General features: G+C 35.8%; 1 protein-coding gene across 4 annotated transcripts in view; it reads left to right on the forward strand.

The window, feature by feature from the left end:
• The window catches only part of VTI1A (vesicle transport through interaction with t-SNAREs 1A), a 269,515-nt gene that overhangs the window by 67,893 nt on the left and 181,737 nt on the right, over window positions 1-19,885 (forward strand). The window lies entirely within an intron of this gene.

The following is a 19,885-nucleotide window of genomic DNA, read 5'->3' on the forward strand; positions in this document are numbered from 1 at the left end:
GCAGAAAATGTCTGTTTTAACAGTGAAGTAATTTTCTAGCAGCAAGTTCCAATTAATTGATATATTCCAATATCCTTTTAGAATCCAAGCTTTATTTAAGAGGTAAATTAAGTTGAGCCCTTGTAGAGTGTATGGCTGTGCTAAATGAGCAGTATTACTAAAGTGCCTGCATTTTAATTATTCTGGACTTCCTGCTCTGAACAACAATGAAATCTAAGTATGGAACAGACAGTGTAGATTTTGGAGGGGACAGGGAAAATTACTAATGCATCATCTGCTGAAATAAGATTTAGAGATGGACATGTGATAACAATTAAATTTGCTTTGCTGCAGATTTTCAATTCAGTTCCATCAATGATCATAGCACGTGGTGGTGTTTTTTTTTTTTTTAGAACCACTATTTTAAATTGATCCAAAATGACTCCTGATGTGCTGTAGTTGAGTCTGGATCTTTCAAAAGGAAACTGTACACATAAATTCAGCCTGATCTTTTAGGGGAAGGGATATCTAATATCCTTTTTCACTCCATTTGGAATATGATTTGTAGGGATGGTGATCACGTTAACTTCCATTGCTCATCTCCATGGTGATTTCTGAGAAATATGATTGGAGGGCCAATGTATATTTTCATGGCAAAGGTGGTTTTTGGTATCAAAAAGCAGGTACAATTACTGAATTACACTCAGTCCTATCTTCGTGTTGGTCTTCAGTTTTCATAATAAGCTATGCATGTATATATAGTTCTTGTTGCCTAAGCTCTGTGAAGACTAGTTGTGTAGCTATATATGGCATATTAGTATTAAATAATTTGGGCATGATGGCTCTGAAAACATATTAGTATCACTTTAATGTAGATTTTTGCAGAAGATTTTTTATGGGAACAAATTAATTATATTTAGTTTCTGCCATGGATCAAGATGATTCTAGGTATGAGTGAGCATAGATTAGTGCAATGAGAGAATTTATTTTTGGAGTTACTGTATGATCACTCTGTGTTGAGATGTCTTGTTAAAATAAAACATTCTGCGGTTTCAATTCATCATTCAGTTAACTTCTTAGAGCATGTCTTGCCCTGATACTTACTGTTGTTGCATTAAAAATCTTCTCCACTTTGCTGAGTCCAGCAAAATAAAATTAAAGCATCTTCCATGTGAGGAAAGGTTGAGAAAGCTGGGATTGTTCAGTCTGGAGAAGAGAAGGCTCAGGGAGATCTTAACCATGCGTAGAAATAGCTGATGGGAGGGAATGAAGAAGGGAAAGCCACTCTTCTCACCAATGGCAAGTGGCAGGACAAGAGGCAAGGGGAACAATTAAAACCTGTGAAATGCTATCCAAACATAAGAAAACACTTTTTTTGTATAGTGGGTGTGTTCAAACACTGAAATAGGTAACCCATCCAGATATGGTTTATCTATTTCTGAAGATAATAAAAATACAACTGGACACAGTCCCTGGTTCTAGGCAGCCCTGCTTGAGCAGGGGGTTGGACTAGATGATCTCAAGAGGTCTCATCCCACCTCAGCCACTCTGTGATTCTTTGAAGATGAAGATGCAAAGGTGACAACCCTTAAATATCTATTCCACTTTCTTTATGTGATGTCTTTTCATAATTATGGATGTGTATGCTCCTTATTGTAATGAAGCTGGATCATTTTCACCTCTGGAATGAATCAAATTTGGGACTTTCTTATTACCTTCATCAGCAAAAATTCATATACTGTTTTAACCTGCCCCTGTGATCATCTAAAGATTAATCTGACATCACGTAACTAATTTAATGCAATTTTGCATTACCATTCCTGAAACTTACCATGAGAAATTAGAAGCTTTTTTGCTTTTTGCATCTCTAAATTGATAAGCCCTTTCATCTTACGTGCAGTTGTTCATACAAGCTGAGATCTGTTGGAAGGTCTGAATTCCTCCTTTAAGCAGTGCCATTGTTGCATAGGCTTCAGAGGAGTCTGAATTGGATGCCACTTGTGTCACCATCTCTAAGACACAATTGACACTGGCTGTCAGGTTTTCAGAGGCTGTTGGCTATCACTTGTTTTTACCAAGGATGCTTAAATCTATGCCTAAACCTTCTGAATGACTAAGTGAATTTTAGTATATGTTAACCAGTTCCATAGTACTCAAGGCCTGTTGTAAAGAGAATGTTATCCTAAATGCTCTCAGGGGTATGCTGCAAATGTAACAGGCATTTGAGTAGCTGATGAGTAGGCAAGTTCAGAAGAGCATTTGGATTTTAAATGATTGAGTTGTACAGCACAAACACACATGAGGGACAGCTCTCAGGACATATAAGGAAAACCACTGGCTGCTTGAATCTTGAAGGTCCCTGTTGTTTCTACCATGTAGGACAAGTACTAATAAAGGCTTGTAATAATGTGGAGTGTGCTCATCTGCTTGCTTTTAATCCAAATATTGTTTTGAAAAAATATTATTCACCATTATTTTTCTATTCTTATCAGCTTTGATGTAAACAAACAAGTTTACAGCTTGTTCCAACACCACTTGTTTACTCGTGATATTAAAACCTAGAATGGCTAATCATCATTTTGCAGTATTCACCGTGATGTAGTACTTGAATTATCACCCTATGGCTGTGTGTATCGTGTTTTAATTTGTTAACTGTGATTTCTGAGTGATCCCTTCTCTCCGTATCTCTGTGTTCCATAAACTTCACATCTGGACTCAAATGTACAGCATTATTTAGTTTATAGGTGATTAAATGCAATGTGTTAACAGACTTCCCGAGCTCATCCTCTGTGTCTGTTGGGCTTGAGCTAGAGCCCTATGTAGTTAATTTCAGATCATTTAGTCTGACCATACAGCCTCCATGTATGAAAAGATTTTCAAAATGCATGAAATTTGCTGGTTTCAGTCTAATGGAGAGTCCTTTGAATTATTCCTAATCAATCACAAAATTCTTCCTGGTTTAGAGGGGGGGATATTTTAATTTGTTTCCCCATGCACAGATTTTCACAACATCAAAATGAATTCTAGAGCTTCCTTATTTTCCCTGCAGAGTGTAACATAGTAAGGTATCCCTTTCTCTGTCAAGTCTTATATTTTTTTGCTACAGACAGAACTATTTTAGTTGAGAAATAGTTTAAAATTCTCCATTTAATTAATCTGCAGAGATAAAAATTAGTGTGCAATTGTAAACCACTAGATCAAGAAAAAGAAGAAACCTTGTTGTGGGGGTCCATGGTAATCTGCATTTGAATTGTTTTCTGTAAGTTCTTCTCAACAACCAGATACTTTCTAGGGAGGGAAAAAAAAGTTGTTGTTTATATAGAGACTTCAACTCATTTCTTTACAATGAAAGAGATGCAACCATTGAATACTGTGCAGGGTTTTGTGGCAAAACCACATTACAACAGGTGTTTGAGGTCCTTTTTTTTTTTCTTCATGAACCTTAGATATTTCTGCAGCCTTCGGTACATGTAATCTGAGAATAAGTGTTGAACTTGCATTTATTGCTTATGTCTACTGGATTTTATGGTGCATCTCTAAGTATCTTTTTGATATCTGAGTTACTAGAAGAGTTTGTAGTTTGTGCATAATATATTTATTCTTTTCACTAAATCTTAAAACTTAGTCTTGGCTTCTGTTTTTCTTCCCTTTCCTAATGCGTAAACATGGTGCTTTTTAAAGCAAAGAAATTAGAAGAGAAAAACTCTATTCTTCTAATTATAGAGTCTTGACTAGAGGTTGGTTAAAATATTTTTCCAATTCTTCTTACTATTTGGAAATCCGAGAAATATGCAATTCTGGAGCAGTTAAAGGAGAAATATATCTGAGCAATTGACAGAACCACCCATATATGACATGAATAATTCTCAGTGCTAGGAGATCCAAGCAAATTTCAGTGGCTTTCACCTGTTGTAATGAACCTCCCTTTGTGAAGGGAACCATAAATATATAATGTAATGTAGTGGTAGCCTAGCTGACAGGCAGATGGTCAGACCTTCCCCCAAAGTATGAGCACCCTTCTGGGTGCGGAAAGCAAATGAGAGTTTCATGAGACAAGGAAGTGTGTTTAGTTTGTAGTGAAATAGTAATTATTGTCTTATCTGGATGCAGAACTGAGTGAAAGTACAGTTAAGGGATCAGTGAAAAAGCATTAAGAGTTTTTTTTGAAATCCTGAAGGTTCAAAGACATTAGCAGGAATAAGGAACTATTTTAATACCACTTTAGTAAGTCTCTTGCCAGATGTGACTAGCAGAACTTAATGTACTAGCACATTGTCCTCAGCATCACGTAACAGGTTGGGATTCCTGACTTGTTTTATTGATAGTCCAACCCAAACCTGAAGTTCCTGCCATGAAGGACTTTCTTGCCCCATATGTCATGGGGTGCTGCTCAGAGGTCACAAATGAGATGTACACCAGAGCTGACATAAGATATGTGAAACTTTAAAAATTGAAATAATTCACTAACCTGATTCCATTCCATTACAGCTGCTAAGCTAGGGGCTTGATTTACAAGCAGACAATAGAGTAAGTGTTGCCATGATCCAAACTAAAAAGTGCTTAGCTTAGGGAAAAAAAAATAAATGGCTCTAGCATCCAGTGTTAATTTAACAAACAAACCCTAATATTTATACAAGTAAGGCTATATTAGACTAGTGTCAAGGGTACTGCTTCATTTGTGTTGTAATATTGTATACTTAGTAATTTGTTTGTGTTAGCTTAACATCACTAGACCTTCATATCCATGTTCTGTCTTCAGGTGCATGCATATTCCAATTACATTTGAGCTGCAAATAACTAAGAGTATGGAAATGGAAACCAAGTTTTGAAAATCAGGACCTTGCTTCTAGTGCCCCTTGCTTTAAATAAAAAGTCTATTCCTGTCCCAGATATTTACACTTAATATCTACCTATTTCATCTCTAATGAATTATTCATACATGTATATGTGAATACTGTATGTAAAACCTTTCATTAGAGAAAGAGGGCTTCTCAGTTCTGGAGCATATACCAATATCTCCTTCTCAGGTGTTTCTTTGATATGCCAGAACATCTTTCTACTGAAATCTTAATCCAAAGTTTCTGCAGTGAAATGAGTTTTTATGCAGTTTCCAGTCACCATCAGAGAGAACTGTTTCATGATCCCTGTTTCTTCTGCTAGCAATGGTATTTCATGTTTCATATATAATTTTTTTTCTTTGCTGGCTGATTTCTATTAAAATCTGTTTATTGTTTCAGAAATTCATTTTGAAGTGGCATATTGAATTCCTACATCCCTAAGCCCTCTGCCCTTCTTCGAAGTCCAAGCTTTAAAGTGAGGAGGAGGAAGAAATATGCAGACAGATTTTTGTTTCTGAGGATGTCAGGCCTCAGGAGTATCCCGGATGCCTGGTTGTGGAGGGAAACGTGTTAGGGTAGAGAGGTACTGCCTTGTAACGAGCAGAAGCAGCATCAGGAGGTTATGGAGACACCAAAATACTGTTCCAATTCCTTAGTGGTTTACAGCATGGTTGTTACACTAGTGAAGTGTTTTTTACAAGTTCAGTTTGAATATTGCTTGCTTGCTGGTTTGTTGCTTGTCTAATCACCAAGCTGCCATCAAATGCTGCCACCTCCTCTGTCCTGGCACTCTCATCCTCCTTCCCTTCAGCATTCCGAGCTCTGACCTTCCTAGCTCTGTCTCCAATTTCATCTTTAATACTTTGCCTTTTCCAGATACTCCTGCATGTTTTTGCGAATTCTGGCACAATCCCCATTTTCCTTAGCTTTGTGTTTCCTGTTGAAGATTTGATTCAGCAGCAGTTATGGGTATTGGGTGTTTGTGGTCAGGAAAAGTTCACCCAGTAAAAAACTCCTACCTTGTCTAGAGGTTTTCAAAGACTGTTCTCTCTGTATTTGTGTATGTTGTTTCAAATGCAGGATATCTGAAAATGCGTTCTGAAGTATCAACAATCTGTTTGTTTGAGATATGGGTATAGATAGGTTGTTTGAGTATATTCATATATTTGTACATATGTAAAATGCTTACTGTTACCCTGTTCTGTTATCAAGCATTTTAAGGCAGAAATAAATGACAGATAAAACACTGGATTTGTTTGGAATATGCCCATGGGCCAACCTTTCAATTCCACTTTCTTTGTACAGGATCTCCTAATGGGACTCTGCCCATGATAAAGCCTGTAGTAGGAGTTCATTGGTATTGCTCAGATTGTATGCTTTGCTTTCTTAGTCATGTAAAAATGGTGCAGGTCAGAACAGTGGTACCACAAAGTAAGGAAACAGTGACTTTTCACTAGTGAAGTATCATCTGCTAACTGCTTCAGGGTACCAAAAATACTTTAAAACCTTGGGGGGAGAAGACTTTTCCAAATCCTTCTTTCAGGAGAAAAAGATAACTTATTTTCTAGAGTTTCTCAAATTCTATGCAGTATTGTAAGATCACTTCCGTTAAAAGCTTATCTTTTGGGTACTCAGCACCTTTTGACTTGAATTCCAAGAAAATGGATGCTTATCTGTTCACTTCCATAGGTTTGGGATTATACCATTAATACAGCAAATAAGGAATGTCATATCTGTTCAGTAGTTCAGATTTGCTAAGGTATAATAGGTAAGAATGATCCGAATTTGGCCATTTTGTCTGCTGTCCTTGGAGAAGTCACCGTTTAATGTTAGTTAATGCTCAGTAATTCATTATTGTGCTTCATATCACAGGAAAGCTCAACTTCAGTCTTATTAGGAGCAGGAATTCAGTGGAAATAAGGTTGCTTGAGACTGATATTTGGATGAGCAAAACATTACGATATTTTCTTAAAGAGACTTCATTATATATAATGGACACATAATTTTCAGATTGTGAGTTTTATTCAATGACATCATGATGGAAACACTGTTTTAGAAACTAGGGATTTTGTGCTTAAGTACTTCCCATATGCATTCCAGACAAATAGTCTAATAGATTGAAATACGTATATATTTTTACAAATACCTTGTGCTTGCATAACACCTGTGAATAATATTAGCATCTGAATTATAACTGTCTGAACTCAGAAAGTAGCTTTTAAAACATTATTTTACATGCACGGTATTGGACAATCTCTAGAGTGCAGATTGTTCTACAGGAAATAACCTCTTACTGAATCTCTGAAAACAGCGTCAATGTCATCTTTGGTGCTGACCCTCTTTCTCTAATTTATTTACTGGTACAGGATGGTGTTCATTGATGGAGATATTCGTTGTACCTTACTCCAAAGTCCATAGCAAAGCTTTTGTAGACTTATGTCCTAATAAAAACTTGAAGGTTTCAAGTGGTCTAAAGTTATACTACCTGCACCTTTCACTCTTGAAATAATTTAGCTACAGGGAGGTTTCCCGCTCTGGTCACACTTCAGAATTTCTTGTCCAGTTCTAAAATGCTAGTACTTAAAATGTTGAGTAGTGTAACTGATGCTCAAGCTTCAGGTTTTCAAATGTTCATTTAATTTTCACCTTTAGCCTTCTCTGGATTTATTTTATAGTTTGCAAACATCTTAGTTTGGAATAGGGACCTGTTAAGATGAATGTCACTTGTCACAGGAAGTATATGTTTTTGCCTTAGTTCATCATCAGGTAAGGCAAAGCAAGAAGAGAAGGTGAACGGTATAAAGATGAATGAACAGTAGCTGTTGTTTCTAATTGTCTGAGTAAGCTTTCCGTCTGCCTTGGCATGGCAAAGAGATAATGAAAAAGGTCTGAAGTTTGTCTTTCTTCCAAATATATAATCTCCTTCCTCATTTGTACAACATTCTCAGCCACAGTTCTTAGGTGTCACTGAGAGATGTCAGGATTGTTTCTAACATATTCACATTGTCTTTATAATTCCATAAAACCTGTTTGATAGATGGACAAAAAAAAAATAATTAATTTTGCCTATAGCAAGGAGATGTTCAGCTTGTGTTGGCCTAAGAGGCATTATTGGTCAGGTTTCATATTCCCTGAGAAAAATAAATTGTAGAGAAGCTGAACAAAAAGTTTTAGATAGTTACAAATTGTTAGCTGGCAATAGTTAGGATAGTTAGCTTTTAATGGATAGAATAAAAATCCTGATATATTGTCCCTAGATACTTTATGCTTTTACCTGATTTTTCTTCTTCTTCCATCCTATACAATACAAGTTTCTTTAGAGATTCTACCCAATGAAATTAATTGATTCCAAGTGATACTGGCTTTGCAATGGCAGTCTGTCTGTCACAACCTTTTAAAGAGCACAAGTGAACAGAATTACAACTACAGATTGTAATTAAATCACCAAATGAATTCGGTGATTTAATTCTCCATAGAACATAAGCTGCATATTTCATTAAAAAAGTAGACTTTGAGTTATCATTTTGGATGCCTAAGTAAACAACCTGACTTTCAGTAGTTTTTAATAGATTTTTCACTACATGGGCACCGATGATTTTGCACAGCATGAGGTCTTGTTGGGCAAAGACTCTTTATATACAACTTACATCAAGAAGAAAAGTTGATGAGCTTAGACTTGAAAAAAATAAAATACACCTTAGTTGTTTTTGTTTCTTATATATTTCTTGTTTGAAGCCTTCTACCTCTACTTCCTGTCAGGATAACAGTGTTTTCCTCCAATTGCACTAGAGAACAAAGTTTAACATTAAAAAATTATTTGTATTGAACATGCTTTTCTAGGTAAAGTCAATATCAAAGGGTTCTCATGGTAGATCATCTTTCAAGTGCAGCATTTTGCCCTTTTACAACTTAGGACTGAAGAATTATTGTTACACAAAAAACCTTTTTTCTTTTGGTAGAAGTAAGGGGGGAGAAAAGCTCCAGACTCTGTCCTGAAGCAAGACATAGAAACAGATGGTTGAAAAACATCATTCTCACCCAAGTATAGAAAGACGGAAGAGTGACTCTTTCTTCATCTAGTTTAAATCATATCATACAGTATTTTATTCTAATGATTTTACTACCATGCTTTTAAAATATATATTTTTTGTTATAATTAGTGGCATTTCTAGAGTAAATATATTATCAAAATGTATGTTGCATGTGCAAACATGCAAGTTTGGTGAAATACTGGAGATTTTTGCTAGTGTTACAGTTGAGGACATGACCTCTGATTTATACAAGTGTAATGCCATCCAAGTCCCTGTTTGGATCTCTTCAGCTGGATCTTGTTAGTACTATCTCACTTTTAAACAATGAGACTCATTTAGGCCTAGTAGCCTGTAATGTGAAATTTTCTTGAGTACTATGTAAGTAAATTATGTATACTGTAAAACTGAAATTTCTACATTTCTTGTCGAAGGACTCAAGTTCAGTGTAGGATATGCTTTCCTGTCCATCTTCACTTCACGTTAAAGTGAGTTCAGCTGCTGATCTGCAGTCTTCTTTCTGGACTAACATATGCAATTTTGAGTTGTTATAGTCTTGTTTTGAGATGCTAGTGCTAGTGCGAGCGTTCTAAGGAACCAGAACCACAAAACCATTTTCCACATCTTTGAAAACTACAATTTTGAAAATAATTTCATTTCAGTCTGTCCTAGGTCACTTACATGCATCTCTCTTCTCTTCTTTGTATCTTTTCTTGGCACAGCAGTGCCGCCTTGCCTTCTTCATACTAACTCATTTAAATTAGTGGGGCTCCTTCTACTGGTTCTGTGATGTTTGTGTTCCATATTTTGCCAACTCTTCCGTTGGTGCTAATTTCCAGCATCAGTTGTTTATCACTTTGTTGTTGTTTTTCAGCATTTTGTTAATATTTAACTCATATTATTTCACTAGCTCAAAAATGTAAACGTTAAATTTTATATGGAATTTTATACTCTTGGCCTAGTCACCACACTTCTAATAAACACTCGTGATTGTAAACATGCCCAGTGGCAGTTATTGGCAGAGCATAAATATTTCTGTATTGAATTCCAGATATGTGTGCATGCATGCATTGATGTGCATACTGGGGAAGAGTGGTTGTCCCTTTTGTCAGTATGTTAGCAAAAAGGTTTGCAAAAATATGTTTCCGTGAGCTTGTACTGGGGTCAAGCTCAGTGCAATGATATCTGAATACAGGTATCAGGAGTAGCTAAATGTTATGGTTTGCATTTTTGTGAAATACATCACACAGTTTACATTGTGTATCTTGCAAAGATAAACTTTGGTGCAAAGGTAATCTTTTACACCTGCTTGGCTGGTCTCTTCTGTGATGAGCTTTTCCATATTTCATGGCCTCTGTGACTATGAATGTGAAGATTTTGGAGAGTGTTCATGTATTTGGAGGTTTAGTTCCTGTTTAGCTCTCTTGTATGATCTAGACAGACAAGTGTTTAGCGTACTTCAAATATGCAAAATGGTTAGATGAAGGGGATGTTTTAGTCTTTACTGTGTTCATTATCCGCATAGATGCAATAATTTTTGATTACAAGTCTCTGCAATAAAAATTCTAGCATCAACATAATCTGTATGATGCATCACGATATCATGTACAGGATAAAGTATTTACCATAATTATTTACAATAATGTTAATTTTAACACTTTACCTAATTCTGTCATTCCAGTTTATTCTTCAGGGAAGTCATTGTCTTAATTATTTTACATTTTAATTTACCCAGCTGATGCAGAGAAAATATTACTTTCTTAGGCTGTAGATTAGACTCAAGAAACAGATTAATAGTTATAAAACAAGTGTACTGTTTTATGTTCATATAAAAATGGGACAGGATGAAACTTAATTCAATAAAAATATAAATCCCTTCTATGCAGGTATGGCATATCCTCCTAACTACCTCTAAAATTAAAAAAAAAAAAAATAGTTTGAAAGGTTTTTCTTTGGTGGAAATGGAATGCTTTAATTGCTGTGCAAACCTAGGAAGTGTTTCGTTACAAAAATCACTGTTTTAAAATAAGATTAAGTGCAGTTATTTAAATACACATTTCCACTTCTAAGTTAAATTGAACATGTATTTCGATATGTTTGTAAATAGCAGCTCTTACTATTTTACTTCATTTTCCTCATAGATACATAGTTAAGTGCATAATCACACGTTTCTTAAAATATTTTTAAAAACTTGGACCCTTCGTAACAAACAAGACCGTTAATTCTTCTGCAGTGCTTTACATAATACGCTTGCACCGTTTTGTAGGGGACCTTAGACATGTTTTGGTAGCTGATGAGTGTTCATTTCATTGAATTGTAATGAATTTGTAAATTACCAGGAGACAAATGGCTTGCTTCTGGTTTTCCTTTAGACTTGTGAAGGCTTGAGTTAGAGTACAAATCAGAAGAAAAATGACAAGGGCCTGATCCATTAAAGGCACTAGAAGTATTTCTCCTGTTTTTGCTGGAAGTCATGTAGTAAAAAAATGGGACAGAAGAAGAATCAGAAAGTCCAGAACTGTATATATGTGGTACTTTTATAGCGAACTTTATGTTAATTTGGTAAACCATGTTAATCTCCAGTTGATATGAGGCAGCCTATAAATGAGACTTATTTTGGTGTTGAGAAATAACACCACAAATCCAGCAATGTCCATTGCAAACTTCGGAGGTATTAAATTCAGAACTGAGAAATTTCATGAAGCCGGTACTTATAGACTATTATATGGTGTAGAGTGTTGAAAACTGTAAGAAAATGGCTCTATCTATAACTTTTTATGTTTTTGGATTTTTGTATCATGTCAAACACAGTGCTTTCATATCTCCAAAGATTAAATGTGCCCATTTTGCCTATGTAATATTTATGTATGGACAGGAAATAGAAGTCAGTATCCAGATTTGTTGACCCCTGAGATATAATATTGACCTCAGTGGGTATTAACTTCTCAGATCAATAAATGCTGTTATTGACCTCAAAGAAAAATCAATAGCAGCTTGTTAATTTGCAAACTATGACTGCAAGAAAATGGTACACATTTTGTTCTTCATTATCACGTATTTATATCTATATTTTAACGCCTTCAGTATTTCCACCTAGAGATCAGCATGTCAAAACATTTCAATCCCAGCTGTTAGAAGGTAGGGGAGACAGACGTTGTACATTATGGAATAATTGATGAGCAGTACATGTTATTTCCCATATCTAATGAAAATAATACCCTGAACAGTTTTGTTATCACCTTCGTTGTTTTCATTTTTCAGGTAGTCCGGTTCATTTCATTTCATTTTCTCTGGTGCGCCTCATCAAAACATTGCATAAAAGTACTATATTTTAGCTGCCAAAAGAACATTTCGACATGAATAATAAGGGGGATGAAAGACTGACTACTGGAAACGAGGAAACTGAAAGTGATCACTGTAAAAATCATAATTAATATACAGTAGATTTTTCCTATTTGCATAAGGATGACAGGTTTCTAGGCAAGAACCTACTCTGGAGCAAGTTGAAGTATAGCTATCTGACTATATAAAAAAGAAAAAAGTTTTAAATGACAAAGTATAGGCGGAGAGGTGTTATTTTGTATCATAGCGGGTCTTGTATATAAACACTGAAATGTCAGGTTTTACATAGTTTGAAATGTCTAAAAAATGTCTATTGCAGAAATTCAAATGTCATAACAGTTCTTCTGCATATATATCACTTTGATATTTAAACTTAAAAACCTCATAAATGATTTAATATTACTTTGGCCTTGTTATGATCTGACTGCCAAAAAAGGCAGAGGCTGATTTTTATGTGGTCTGGAGAGTAGTGTTTTCATTCACAGAAGACAAAGCACGAGTCTGTCAGCCTTTTACAGTCATTAATTCTGTCTGATACATCTGCAGTGATCTTGGCAAACTGATTGCTATGTTTAAAAAACTTTCCCTTCATTAAATGACAGCATGAGAGGTATTCAAATGCAAAAATAAGGCAATAGTTTAATTTTTTCAAACTGAAGTGGCTGCAGTTTTTTGCTAGTTTGATGGCAGTACAGTTTTGCCCTTTAATACCATGAGCTCCTAGAACTTTGTTTGTGCATCCATGTTATCCTCCTGAGAGACGGGGTCAATGGTATTATATTCATTTTGTAGATGGGAAGACCAAAGCATAATGAGGTTAAATGAAGAGAAAAAGAAAAGAAAAGAAAAATATGCAGCACCAAGCTAGATTAATCTCAGTCTCAGGAACTGATGCTGGTATAGATATGGAAGGATGTTTGTGGTGACTATGCGTCATCTTTTCTATCTTACGGAAGTCCTGAGTGGCCAGGTAAGGCAGTATCTATCCTTTGGCATTTCCTGCAGAAGTCTATGCATCATCCTGAATAGTACAAATAGTTTTCCTGCTTCTCTCTTTGATGTTTTGACTCATCTTTGGCTTTGAGTAACCACAGAGTTTGGATCCTACCACAAGAGATTGAAACAGAAGTGATGGGAGAACATGGCAAATTTGGGGAGGGTGGAAAATTCGTTCAGAGAGATTGTGTCTGTCTTACAGGTTAGGATTTTCTCTTTTCAGATCATACTGACTGCAGAGCAGCACCTGGATATTCAAAGTGCCAAATTGTCCATTGGAATTTTGGTGGTAGTAGGACTGGGAATAAAGTCTGAGGCAACTAGACAAACTGTGAGCCAAATACGGCTCCTAGATGCTGCAAACCACTTATTTTTCAACCGTTATCTAATCTGTTCAGGAGCAGTGACTGCAACAGTGGTTGAATCCCAAATATCAGAAGACAGTGCTGGTGTCAGTTCTCATGGTACACTAATGGTTGTCTTGCACCTGTTTGCTATGAACATCTAACGCATCATTTGGCCTTATAATAACTAGCTTTGTAACTGCAAGAACTGTTTACTTAGCTAATGAGAAGCTCTTAAGATTGATAGTAGATCTAACATACTCAAAAGAGAAGGAAGAATAATATAATCCACAATGTCTTAATTTTTTAAAAGTCTTGCTGAGAATCCAGAGTACATGGTATGTAAGAAGGAGTTCAGTTTAAACAAACTATAAAATCACAGAATTTAAATTCTCAGTATATTTTACTGACAACATAGTCACTGATTTCCATAATTGAAATGTTTTGAGTTTTTGCAGTAATGGTTAGTGGGGCACAAGCTAGTAATGTTGAGATGAGATGTTCTGCTTAGCCTCTGTGAATTACTTTTACTCTCCATGTTTCGCTTTATTAAGAGAATTTTCCATTTACTTCCTATTTTGGGAAAAAGTCTCTACATTATAAAAGTGTATAAAATATTTGATGCCGTAAAATGGATCTATTTTAGTTGGATAAACTAGAAATATGCTGCACTGTGAGGGTCATAGCTTATAATATGTACTGTTAGTAGTTTTTTCATTTTTCTATATTAGGAGATTAGTGAAAAATAAGCTCTATCAATTAAGTTTTATTGCAAAATTATCTTCAGATGTACAGCAGTGAAGATGATATTGAGTGATAACACTAGAGTGGATTTTGTATAAAGCAATTACAGCTTGAAAACTGCAATCTGAATGAAAATATTGCTCAGGGTTTTTTGTAATCTGGTATTAATACCAAAAAAACTCTTCTTTTAGAAAGTGCTTAAATTACCTCTATTAAACACAAGACATTTCTAAGGTGTTAATGTGTGGTATTGACTGAAAAATACTTTACTGATACCTGCTTTCACTGTTCATGCTTTGGCAAATCTGTGAAGTACATATAAGCATACAGTTCTGCTTCTTAAGATGATTTTCTGTTTATAGGATTGTCATGTTTTCCAGAAGATATTACTTCGTTTACATGAAAATCAGAGTAGTTGATCCAAAAATTAATTTATGTAGGTGTGCTTCAGGGTTGTGATAACTTTTACATTCTTAAAAGCAATGATTTACTATGAGAGAAGCAGCAAGCCTTTTTCATATATATTACAGTATACTGTAATATATATAGCCACGCATGTTTCCTTGACATGTTATTCTGGAGTTGAAAGTGCATTGACCTTTGTAAAATTCATTTCAAGAACTTCAGAAGTGTTTAATTCTGCTCGTAGTTAATGAAGTCTATCTGAGCACTCAAGTCTATCATAGTGTTCCTTTCTGCTGTCTCACCTGGATGGGTAGTGCCTCAAAACACATAAAGGACTTTGTTAGTTTAGAAAAACAAATGAAGTTGTTCAAGAGCTGAAAAGTAATCCAGTCCCTATTTATGGCATAGGGAGTTTTGCAGGTAGCATTCACCCCACTTATTTTGGAGTAGCATAGTTTAAAATGTTTTACTGAGTCCATGTACAGGAGTAGCTCTGTAAAACACTTGATTGGGAACAGACTGAGCAATACCTAAAGGAGGGTCAAATTACTTCAGAAGTGTATCGGTTGTACTCCATTGTTTCACTGTAGATAAATAGTTTGTGGCTCTGACCAAATCTCCAGTGATGCCAGCATGAATCAAGACAATTGAGTCAAGTGGTTACAGGTTTCCATCCTTTCAAATTGATCAAATTGAAATAGCCCATTAGGAATTGATTTAAATCAGTTTAGATAAGCTCAGTCTTAGCCCTGGCCCTTGAGGCTTTGGCTACTGAAAGTTCACTTGAAGCAGGACATACAGCAGCTCCACAGGCCATCAACTTTATTAGTGTGGAGATAAGCTGATTAGATCTTGTCAATCAAAGGTGCCAATACCTCAATTGAGTGTCTCTCCCAGTCTTTTTCTCCTTCTTTGTTGCCCGCTTCAATGCCTTAAAAAGAGAGAGAGAGCAAGCAAGAGAGAGATGTGTGGTATGCATCCCCCTGGTTGTCACCAAGCAGGGTGCAAGGGTACTGTGATGATGTGATAACTATATTAAAGAGGACATCAATTTGTTTTAAAGTGTTTTGATTTTTTATGGTGGCATTAAGAGAGAGAACATTGTGGTTGCAGCTTTACTAGAAAGCAAAGAGTTCTAGAAGGAAAAAAAAAAAAAGTGTTTCTTTGAAACCTACCGGGTCTTTGAGTCTTGCTGTGCCAATGGGCGCTTAAGTGCTCCTGTAACTGGCACACTCTGATCCACCACCAGCTTAGGTACTATTTGTCTGTCCAAATTATTCATTTATATAAAATGAAAAAATGTGTCGATGTTTAATCCTTGCAGCAGTAATTTTAAATATAAGTTAAGTACAGCCCTGTTCAGGAAATGTTTGGCTATGCCAATAATGAGCATGATATATTGTAACAGTCTGGGAAATTATAGTGAATTAAGGTCAGGTTAGAACACAGACAGGTGGTTGACCCTCTCTCTGGAAATAAAGCTATACATGCACTGAATTAATGCATGGAGGTATTGCATCCCTGCTTTGTAGGGGAAAAAGCAGAAAAACTGAACATCAGCCGTAAAAATGTAATAGTGCAGTGTTTCAGCTTTAGGCTTCATCATATAGTTAAAGATGGTGTAGAGGAAAACTGGTCTTTTGTTCTTCACATCTGAAGTTTGCTCACACCATGCCTCCCTCATACTTCAAATGCAAACAACAGAAGCCCATCCTTTTCTTCCATCACCCTACACCCACCACCCAATGAAGGCTGGAGCTACAGTGCTGCAGAACTACATTGCCACACTGGATTATCTCTTTATCAGTTATTCTTCACTCCACTGTATCAATTTTCCACTAACCAATCAGACACTCCTCTTAGAAAGACTGTTTGACTATTTCTTGTAGATAAATGTATTTATAGCTACACAGATCCACACAGGCAACTCATGTGCTACATGTCTTAGGGACAGAAAGGGAATTACTTGCTCCTTCCAGGAGATGTCAAGTGTGTCCCTGCTAGTTAACACTGCTATTTGGGGATATTCCAGGAAAAAAAAAAAATCTTGTGTCTGTGGGAAGGACTGTGATGATCTTAATTATTCACTTGGGTACTGGAGTTCTGATGTGACCCTGTTTTAGGTTACAAACTGTAACACTGCATGTTTACAGAGAACTGAAAGATGCTCCTTTCTAATCTCACCTTTGTTTCCTGCCAGTCCTTCTTGCAGGTTCCCTGTTTAGCCTGCATGTAGAGGGCAAGTTAATAGGCAACTTTAGCACAAAGAGGAGATCATAGCACTCAGCCACCTGCATTATCCAGTTACATCCAGTCTTTTATATATTTATTATTATTTATTATATTTTGGAGGGAGTGGTAAGTTCCAAGCAGATTTAAAGACATTTGCAGAAACTGTAAAGAAATTGTAAGGGAGAACAACCTTATTGCCTTATTTTAGCTAATTAGAATTCCTAGGTGTTCAGATGGGATTGTTGAGCTGTTTTTTAATTCCTAAGGCACTGTTAACAACTCTTATGCTGTAATTACACTTAATCAGAAATAAATGTTTTTTTAAAAGTTACTGAAGGAAATCTATCTAGCAGACCACTAATCAAATGATGCACTTTTTTCCTCCAGATAATTCTCATAGTGAAATCATTAATTCATTGTTTAAAATCTCATATTGAAGGCTAAGAAGAAAGTTATTGGAGTTCCAACTTGTCCTTTTGTTACTTTGCTTTTACCTTCATAGGTCTTATCTTTTTCACCCTGATGTTTGTTTCTATTGAGGTGGTGGTGTTTGAAAAACAATTCTTACTGGTCTATGTATGCTGGTTTTTACCCATAGCACAGCATGGCACTTAGCAGTACAAAAACCGTTATTTGCTAGTAAACTAGTATTTTACAATAAAATTGGGTCACGATGTGTAAAATAACTTGTATATTCTTAAAAATAAGGTGTGCTCAATTTGCAAATACAGATAGATGGAACATACATTTTGTCTTGGCAATTTTAAGAGTGTTACATAACATTATCTCTTCTATAGTAAAGTAGGAAGTCAAGGGACTGAGATTTGAGTCTAACATGTTTTTGTTGTGTTCGTTTAAGCAGGCCCTTCAGTTAATATTTAAATTCAGCTTAGTATAAGACCATAGATGACAGTAAATACAATTTCTAGAAAGATGTGTTAGCCAAATAAGCAAAGATTTTTGGCAAGTCTTTACTTCTGGGCTACAACTGCTACTGAAGTTATTTGAAGTTTGCATCATATGTGCACTGTATTTGGGGATGAGTGTGCCTAATGAAAATTATATATGCTTGTAAACATCCTCCCATTGTTATTTAATAAAAAACAAATCTAGAACATTGCCGGAAGGACTTGTATGTTAAGGCTCTCTTTGACAGCAGATTTGTAATGTTCTTATTGAAAGTGCTTAAAAGTCATTTAAGGAGGGTCTGTAACTTCGAGGCCACCGTCTTGAAGGAATGGTTTCAATGTAGTGACTCAGTTTTGGACATAAATAAAAAGCTGGCAGTGCTTAGAGTATTTTTGCTTTGGAAGCTTTATTGTTAAACAACCAAGAAACCCATTTGTTTCATGGTTCTCTGGCACTCTTTTTCCATTGTTTTTTTTTTTTTTTTTTTTTTTTTTTTTTAAGAACAAGACTATTTTTATCACTGATTATTTCATAATCAGCTAATGAATGTGTTTCAGGGAGGTAATGTGAAGTAACAAAATAAAGATCTGGGATGAATTACTCCATGTTCATCACTCCATGTACTCTTTTCACAATGTTCCCTAAGCCACCTTCCAAAGATAACATTTGCTGCCTATATATGTACTGATTAGAAGTGTATTGCATATATGGCACTGGAGGCAAGGTTAAAGGTATCCTCTGTGAACTACCAAACACAGAAGCAAAGATGTTTTAGTATTAAAAAAAAAAAAATCAAAATCAATATTTGTTTTATGTTCTTCCTTGGAGGTTAGTCCATCTTCAACATTAGAGGGCCACAAGCATCAATTTTCCCTGTTTACCCTGAAGCTTGCCAGTTTTCTAAACAGGGAAAAATGTAAGTGAATACTGGAAGGTAAACTTATGACTGCCTAAGCTTCCTTTTCAGAAGACTCTTGGTTTTAAAGTTTGACGGAAAATTTAACTCAGAAAAAGTCCTCACTTTTTACTTTTTTAAAATCATGTTCTTGAATTGTGAAGTATCACAACTCTGCTGCTTTTAGAACAACACTTAAAATGTCTTTGATCTGTACAATTTGTGAATTCATGTTAAATTAAACACAATCACTTTCAGGAAAAGTCATAAGAGGAAGGGAGGATTTTTCTTAAATTAAAAAAAAAAAAAAAAAAAGAAGAAAAAAAGGGAGTGGGAGAGGGAGAGAGAGGAAAAATCTCTTCCTGTTTCTTCCCTGAGGCTGAACTGTTTATCACTCCATCCTTGTTCGATAGAAGTGAATTTTATAATAAAATTTTCCCTAATCGGGCTCTGTCAGTGAGGTGTCTTATCGTGGGGAGGAAAATGACACCGATCCTATCGAAAAACAGAGACGATGTCACAGTGTCCCCAATCACAGCTACTCAGCTTCCATATCTACCTTCTCCACAAACACCAAGCACTGCTTTTTCATAAGAACATCAAAACCTAGCGAAGTCATTAAAATTGCACCCGCGTAGAGTTGCAGGGATCAGCCGCACTAGCGCAAAATGGGATGTGGGAAAACAGACTCTCTAAATGTGCTAATTCCATTGTCACGTGTTTACGGCTTAATTTTAATCAGTTAAAAAAGCCACACATTGCAATAAATTGGCATTATCTTCTGTGACACCAGAGGACACAGTTGGTTCAAGGATTTAGAGGGTCGCTGGCAACAGTATATAGTGCTACAGACAAAGTATTTTTACGCTTGAACTACGGTAGCTAAGGTGCAATCCCCAGTTAAGACTGCAAACAAAGACTATAACCCACACAGTACTAAGTTCAACATGCAGACCACCTTCAGCCTAGAGACAGTGTAGAATGCTAAACTGAATATTTCTGAAGAACGTTTTCTAATTTATTGGTTAAAGGTAATTTGTTGCCCAGTATAATTGAAGTTGCAGTTCAGTAGTACTCCTGTGTGTCCTGTACCATAATGAGGAAAGATCTATTGGAAAAATGCCTTTGCTATGTTTGCATCCAGTTTCTAAAATAATCGTTCTTGTTTATGTT

This window comes from Netta rufina (assembly GCF_964035555.1).
Source record: "Netta rufina genome assembly, chromosome: 7".
Classification (NCBI taxonomy): Eukaryota; Metazoa; Chordata; class Aves; order Anseriformes; family Anatidae; genus Netta; species Netta rufina.